This window comes from Neomonachus schauinslandi, chromosome 7 (genome assembly GCF_002201575.2).
Source record: "Neomonachus schauinslandi chromosome 7, ASM220157v2, whole genome shotgun sequence".
Lineage (NCBI taxonomy): Eukaryota > Metazoa > Chordata > Mammalia > Carnivora > Phocidae > Neomonachus > Neomonachus schauinslandi.
Genome location: NC_058409.1, coordinates 97,723,413 through 97,731,440, shown reverse-complemented (window position 1 = coordinate 97,731,440; position 8,028 = coordinate 97,723,413). Strand labels below are relative to the sequence as shown.

The 8,028-nt window shown below is 38.9% G+C and overlaps 1 pseudogene; it reads right to left on the bottom strand.

Moving 5' to 3' along the window:
• Positions 1-7,549: 7,549 nt before the first annotated feature.
• On the bottom strand, positions 7,550-7,649 carry LOC123325384 (annotated as a pseudogene).
• Positions 7,650-8,028: the final 379 nt, after the last annotated feature.

Here is an 8,028-nt window from a genome sequence, read left to right as displayed (position 1 = left end):
TTTCAGACATACAGGTCTGTGATTCATCAGTGTTACATAATTCATAGCCCTCACCATGGCACATACCCTCCCCAGTGTCTATTACCCAGCCACCCCATCCCTCCCACTCCCCACCACTCCAGCAACCTTCAGTTTGTTTCCTGAGATTAAGAATTCCTCATATCAGTGAGATCATATGATACATGTTTTTCTCTGATTGACTTATTTCGCTCAGCATAATACCCTCCAGTTCCATCCACGTTGTTGCAAATGGCAAGATTTTGATTTTTCCTTGATGGCTGCATAATATTCCATTGTATATATATGCCACATCTTCTTTATCCATTCATCTGTCGATGGACATCTTGGCTCTTTCCACAGTTTGGCTATTGTGGACATTGCTGCTGTAAACATTGGGGTGCACGTACCCCTTCAGATCTCTACATTTGTATCTTTGGGGTAAAAACCCAGTAGTGCAATTGCTGGGTCGTAGGGTAGCTCTATTTTCAACTTTTTGAGGAACCTCCCTACTGTTTTCCAGAGTGGCTGCACCAGCTTGCATTCCCACCAACAGTGGAGGAGGGTTGTCCTTTCTCCGCATCCCCGCCAACATCTGTCGTTTCCTGACTTGTTAATTTTAGCCATTCTGACTGGTGTGAGGTGGTATCTCATTGAGGTTTTGATTTGGATTTCCCTGATGCAGAGCGATGTTGAGCACTTTTTCATGTGTCTGTTGGCCATTCGGATGTCTTCTTTGGAAAAATGTCTGTTCATATCTTCTGCCCATTTCTTGATTGGATTATTTGTTCTTTGGGTGTTGAGTTTGATAAGTTCTTTATAGATTTTGGATACTAGCCCTTTATCTGATATGTCATTTGCAAATATCTTCTCCCATTCTGTTGGTTGTCTTTTGGTTTTGTTGACTGTTTCTTTTGTGGTGCAAAAGCTTTTTATCTTGATGAACTCCCAGTAGTTCATTTTTGCCCTTGCTTCCCTTGCCTTTGGTGATGTTTCTAGGAAGAAATTGCTGCGGCTGAGGTTGAAGAGGTTGCTGCCTGTGTTCTCCTCTAGGATTTTGATGGACTCCTGTCTCACATTGAGGTCTTTCAACCATTTTGAGAGAGAGAGGGAGAGAAAGCGCCGGGGAGGAGCAGAGGGAGAGGGACAAGCAGACTCTGTGCTGAGCATGGAGCCCGATGTGGGGCCAAATCCCACAACCCTGAGATCATGACCTGACTGAAATCAAGACTCAGACACATAACTGACTGAGCCATCCAGGCGCCCCAAGAAATGTTAATAGGTTTTTAACTTATTCTTCCTACCCTCAGTATTTTTATTATTTTGTAAAACCCAATTTGTACACCTCTGGACTAGAGAATAAATCCCATATTCTATTGTATATAGAGTTCAAAGCCTTCTGAGATCTCACTTCTATTTGATGGCTCACCTGTAATTTTCTATCTTGTAGATTTTTTCATATTATTCATTCTACATAGAATACTCTTCTCCCTCCTTTCCTCGGTTTTTCCTCATCTGGTTTTCAAAATTCCACTCATCCTTCAAGTCATAAGACCTGACTGAATAGCAAATGTTGGTTGATTGGAAGATCTTCTGTTCATTTCTTTTGGTGTACCTTTCTTTTCTTTTCTTTTTTTTTAAGATTTTTATTTATTTATTTGTCAGAGAGATAGAGAGCACAAACAAGGGAAGCAGCAGGCAGAGGGAGAAGCAGGCTCCCTGCTGAGCAAGGAGCCCGATGCGGGACTTGATGCCAGGACCCTGGGGTCATGACCTGAACCAAAGGCAGACATTTAACCGACTGAGCCACCCAGGCGTCCCATTGGTGTACCTTTCTTAACTTGTAATTATATATCCATGTATTTGTTGACCTGTTTATTTGTATTTATGACTAGACCAAGACCCACAAATGGGGACTGCCACCATTAAATATATGTTTGCACCTAGGTCAATGACTAGCATAAAATAAGTGCTTTATAACCGTTTATCAGATGATTCATCATCCCACCTAGCTGTAATTAATATTTTCCTTTTCTGTTCTCAAAATCTGTATTTATATAGAGTAGGTACTCAATAACTGTTGAATTAGAATAAGGTTCAGTAAGTAGCTCAGGCTTTTTGTTGTTTTTTGTTTTTTGTTTTTTGCTTTGTTGTTAGATCTGACCCAGTGGTAAAGGCGCAAGTGGAATTTTGATTGCTGGAGTGTCGTATAGTTGCGATGGAAAGTTATTTGGAAGTGTGCCTGATGCTGAGCATCAAATCTTTAGTTGTTCACTTACCACTGTCATGTCTGTATATGTTATTTCACAGCAATGTGCAAATTGCTTATGACTGTACCCAGTAGAATGGTACTCTATCTGAGCTCATTTGCAGCAGTTTAAAAACAAACTCAGAGCCCAATATCACAACTGTTTTCTTCCTTTTTGATCTTACCTCATTAGGGGGACAGGGTAAGGGTTGTATAATGTGCTGAAATCTGTCAATACTTTGTGTTTCTTATTCATTAAAACCTTCAGATGCTGTTTTCCTAGTGGCTCCATTTACCAGGGAGGGCGAGGAGAAAAACACTAAACAGGTGTTCTTGACTTGAAAAACAGCAATTTCAAGCAACTCACAAGGGGGGAAGTTGGAAATTTTCAGATTCTGAAGTTGTCACTGGGAGATAAATTTGGGTTACACATTCGCCTCTCATAAACAGACTTTCTTTAACGTAATTTCTGCAGTGCATGAGACACCTGATTTCTCTGGGGGCAGACATGCTTCACGGAGCAATCGTGCTGCAAAGAGATAGTGTATATTTTCCTAGCCTTCTTCCAAATGCACAAAAATGAGCTGGAGGAGTAATATGCTGAGCTGCTAATATGGAATTCTAGCTTCCCCTGGCAGGCAGTAGAATACCTATGGTAAATATTTGGCTTGATTGATGGGAAAGTGTCTGAATTTTGAGTAACCTAAATTCAAGCTTAAATGTTTCTGTAATACCATAAGAAGATTATTTGTCAAATAAACAATGAGGTACATTAGGTATCGTATACAGAAGATTGCATAGTACTGTGTTTGCTTCTGAGGTAGCAGCTATCTGAAGCAAGGGGAAAGTTGAAAGAGATAATTCTTATAGCACTTTTTCTTAAAACGTGGTCCCCAAGCCAGTTGCATTAGCACTACATGGTAGCTTATTAGAAATGCGTATTCCTGGGGTGCCTGGGTGGCTTAGTGGGTTAAGCTTTCCGCTCAGGTCTTGATCCCAGGATTCTGGGATTGAGCCCTGCGTCACTTCCCTGCTCAGTGTGGAGTCTGTTTCTCCCTCTATTGCTCCCCCAGCTTGTGCTCGCTCCCTCTCTCTCTCAAGTAAAATAAAATCTTAAGAAAAATGCATATTCCTGAGCCACAGTCTAGAAATATTGAATCAGAAATTCTGGGAATGGAGTCTAGCAATCTGTTTTAGCAAGTGCTTCAGGGAATTTTGATACATGCAAAAGTTGGAGAACCATTGTTCTGCCAGCATTTGATCCATTAATTCATTCAACAAATATGTATTGGGTATCTAATAAATTCTAGACTTTCTTTTTAGGCACTAATAGTACCGCAGCGTGAACAAATAGTCAAACTCTTGTTTTCTTGCAGCTTATAGTCTGGTGAGCAATCTGGGAAAGTCAAAGGAAACGAGGAATTAATGAGTTTGTGTATATTATTTTGGGTTCTGCAGGATGCCCTTTTTAGTGACCATGATGTTTGAGGCAGGCTTGACAGAATTTGCAGTGTAAGCATTTGGGAACTGAAATGAACTTCATTTTATAGGTTAACTACTTTCCCTTTCATGGCCAGCTCTCCTGGGACTGGTTTAAAAATCTCTATCTAGATGTTCAAGATCCATGACTTACCTAAATGGGTAGCTGATCTATTTGTTAATTATCTCTCTGTGCTTGGCTTTCTACTCTGGGCAGTATGAATTGACTGGCATGATTTCCAACATCTGGGCTCTTACTTTACATAGGATTATCATTGAACCAAATGGTATAAAGGACATACAACAGACATATAGCAGTTAATAGAAGGATGCCTTAGATTATTAAATAAGTATGAGTAAACATTCTTATCATGAAAAATTGGAGGAATAGTGGGTCCTGAGCATTTGGTATTAGGTAGGCAGGAACCAGTAGGAATTCGTTACCTTTCGTCAAAAGTTTTTTTTCCCCAACTTTGAAGATTTTCATAATAAAACATGCAAATAAGTCAAAAGACAAGTACAATGAACACCTATATAATATCCTTTAAGATTTACCATCTATACTTCCTCTTTCTCTCTCTCCCTACATACACACACACAGTTTTGCCATCCCATTTGAAAGCTTAAGTTGCACAGATTAAAAAATTTCACTCATTAACAATTCTGTCTGGATCTCTTAAGACTAAAGACATTTGCCTAAGTTACTACAATGTCATTATCATTCCTAAGAAAATAACAGTTCCATAAATCAGAATCTCCCCACTTTCTTTTCTCCACAACATTGACTTATTGAAGAGTTCAAGTCAATTGCTATGTATTATCTTCCAGATTCTTGATTTGCCTTGATTTCCTCTTGGTGTTATTTAATGTGTACCTCTATTCTCTGAATTTACTGTGCACCAAAATTTAGGTCTAGAGGCTTGATTGGATTTCATCTAATGGTTGTTTGAATGTCTGTAATGTGCCAGTCACAGCTCACTGAGCTAAACAGACAGTCTTGCTCACATGAAGCTCAAATTCTATTTAGGGAAGACATATATTAAACAGACATATTAGAAACCTATATAAAGATAATTTCCTTTAATGGTAAATGCTTTGATGAAAATTAAATATGATGATGTGACAGTGACTTAGTAACAGTTGGTGACAGGGGATAACCATGCAAGACCGCTTTGTGGAGACGATATTTGAGCTGTGATCTGAATGGAAATAACAGGAAGTGGGGGAGAGGGGCAAAGAATGTCAATTTGCTAAACCCACTGAAGGAAACAGAGATTTCCTGGAGGATGCTGAATTTCATGAGGTTGTTGAATGAAGGAAGGGAAATCTTTGGAAATATTTGACAATTTTAGGAGGATAATCATATGAGTCATTGGACAGGGGTTCGTGAGAAGTCTTGATCAATCAGATAATAATTCCAGTGAATTGTGGAGCCTATTCCCTTTTGTTAGTAACTGCACATATATACCTGGCTGGCTGCAGTGATGCCAACACAATGGACACAAAGAGAAAGTAAAAAAAGTCATCAGGAAACATAATTCAAATTTGTTGAGTACTGTTGATAATGTTTATCCTTGCAAGTTCCTGAAATGCCATACAGAACTACATTGGGACTTGTATGCCAGAAAAATCCAGTGTTGCACTGTGGATAGTAGGGAAGGTTGGAATTATTCTTAGTTCTTCTGCCGTGTTTATCATTCTTCCTTTCTCTTCAAAATGTGTGTCCTTCTATTATTCAGGTCTGTTTTTATGACTTGCTGGAGTCCACTCTGGATGCATTTATGAATGTAACTGTATTAAACATATGCAGATAAATATGAGTAATGACATTTATAGTGAATACAGAGGGGAACTGAAGAAGGTGTTTTTCTGAACAGTTTTCATTTGGCTTCTTGGCAGAAAAGCAGTATAAAACTGGGTATTCAAGTGCCCTTGTATGCCATAATAGTGCAGTGCATAATTGTCTCAGATGAAATATCCACCTACCTACATAGTACACATCTAGTAGGAGATATCTGGTCCATGGTTGATTTCTTAGCTAGCATTTGACATGGCCCATGGGTGAGGTTTTTGACACCTTTCAGAGAGATTAAAGGAAATGCTATCTCCAGAAGTACATCGAGAGGGAGCCGACTAAGCTCTGGCTGTTGAAAAGAGAATCCTCAGAGAGAGAAACGCTGGAGCAACTGACATTCCTCATAGCTGTTCCTCATAACTGTTCCTCACAATAGGCCTCAGTCTGCCCGTCTGTGAAACCCATCTGTGAAATGTATTTATCGAAAATGCTTGATGAATTGATGTGTCAGGAAAAACAACTAAAAAAGAAGACATTCACTAATCATGTAGTATTTCTAGGGATTTGTAATCAATGCTTATGGTTCTGTGCAAGTTGAATTTTGTTTTTGATTTATGTCTTTCTCAGCAAAATGCTGTATGTGTGCATGCATGTAGGTACTTGTGCTTACCCTTGAGAAGGACCAAAGAGGATGAATACATTATTCCATTATAATACAAACACATTTCAGAAGAATTTACATACTTTCAAAAGGCCATAGTATGAAGCATTGCTGTCCAATAAAATTTCAGGGATTATGGAAATATTCTATATATGCATTGTCCTGTACAGTAGCCACTATTCACATGTGGCTGTGGAGCACTTGAAATGTGGCTGGTATGAAGGAGGAACTGAATTTTTAACTTAATTTAATTAATTTAAATAGCCACATATAGTTGGTGCCTAACATTTTAGACAGAATAGGTTTAAAGAGCTGTTGAAATGCTTTTAAAAGTCAGCAACTGGGGCGCCTGGGTGGCTCAGTCGTTAAGCATCTACCCTTGGCTCGGGTCATGGTCCCATGGTCCTGGGATCAAGCCCCACATCGGGCTCCCTGCTCTGCAGGAAGCCTGCTTCTCCCTCTCCCACTCCCCCTGCTTGTGTTCCCTCTCTTGCTATGTCTCTGTCAAATAAAATCTTAAAAAAATAAAATAAAAGTCAGCAACTGGTTATTCAGTCTGCCAGCTTGATTTTTTTATTCTTGGATTCTGGTTATTAGTATATTTTCTTGTGTTTAAATGTGCACCAGTTCCCACTCCGCTGCCACTTCCTTTGCCCTCCTGGTTTTACACACACCCACACCCACACCCCCCCCCCCACACACTTCCTTATTGCTAAGCATTACATTTGTTTTATATCCACAGTTCTTGAGGCAGTGCTATGTACATATTATGCTGCATCAAAGTTTTCAGCATTTGTTCTCCTTTAAAATTGAGAACAGGTTGTTAACCCTGATTTAGATTCTCAGAGGTAATTGATGTCTTCCATGGTGGCCAAACCCTACTCCTTAACCTTCTGGTACTATCTCCACCATTATCAGCCCTTGCCTTAAGATTGCTCTTTAGCCTCTTTGTTGCTGCAATATCTTGAGTGTCTTTTTCCATTGGTCTTTTTCTCTTTTTTCCAGTGTCCTTCAACATTATGGATATTTCCTACAGCTCAGATTTACTCTCCTGGATTCAGCCAAAAGCTCTGATTAAGTTTTTTTTAAGGAAATATATCTAATCCTGATATCTTCAGTGGTCTGTCTGAAAATCTCACACTTTCTCCTTGAATTTTCTTGTTTGATGTGTAAAAATCCAAGTTTAATATTAAAACTACTTATAATTTGATTAATAATCAAAATTAACCCCCCATTCTGTGTTGAAAATGCACCACTATGTTTCCTGTTACCCAAAGTTGAAGGCTTGGTCATCCTTGCTTTCCACATTTTTTTATTCTCCCTCTCAATTAGGTCAACATATGCTGGCAATTCTTCCTTTTTTTTTTAATAAAATATGTAATGTTTCATGAATTTGCATGTCATCCTTGCTGAGCAGCCATGCTAATCTCTGTATCATTCTAATTTTAGTGTGTACTCCTGAAGCAAGTACAGTTTTTCCTTCCTAATGGATGTTGGGTTATAACTAGTTTCCTTTTCCACTGCCCATATCTTGGCTTAGGTCTTCTTTGGCTTTTGTGTGAATTATTTCAGTCCCCTAATTGGACTGAATTACCTTCAGTCTCAATTGAGGTTGTACTAACTATTCTATTTCTATCTTATCTGCTTTTTCTGCATGATCCTACCCTCTGGGTATGTTAGTTTAACCCACTCTTGCAGAATCATTCTTACTTTTCCAACAATATGCTTTTGCTTAATACTACTAGCTCTGCCAAAAGTTGAATTTTCTTATTTGTGTATTTAGATCCTCCTTGCCTACGTCTTTTAAGGTTTGTTCTGTTTTTCATACATTATTTACCATGCATGCTT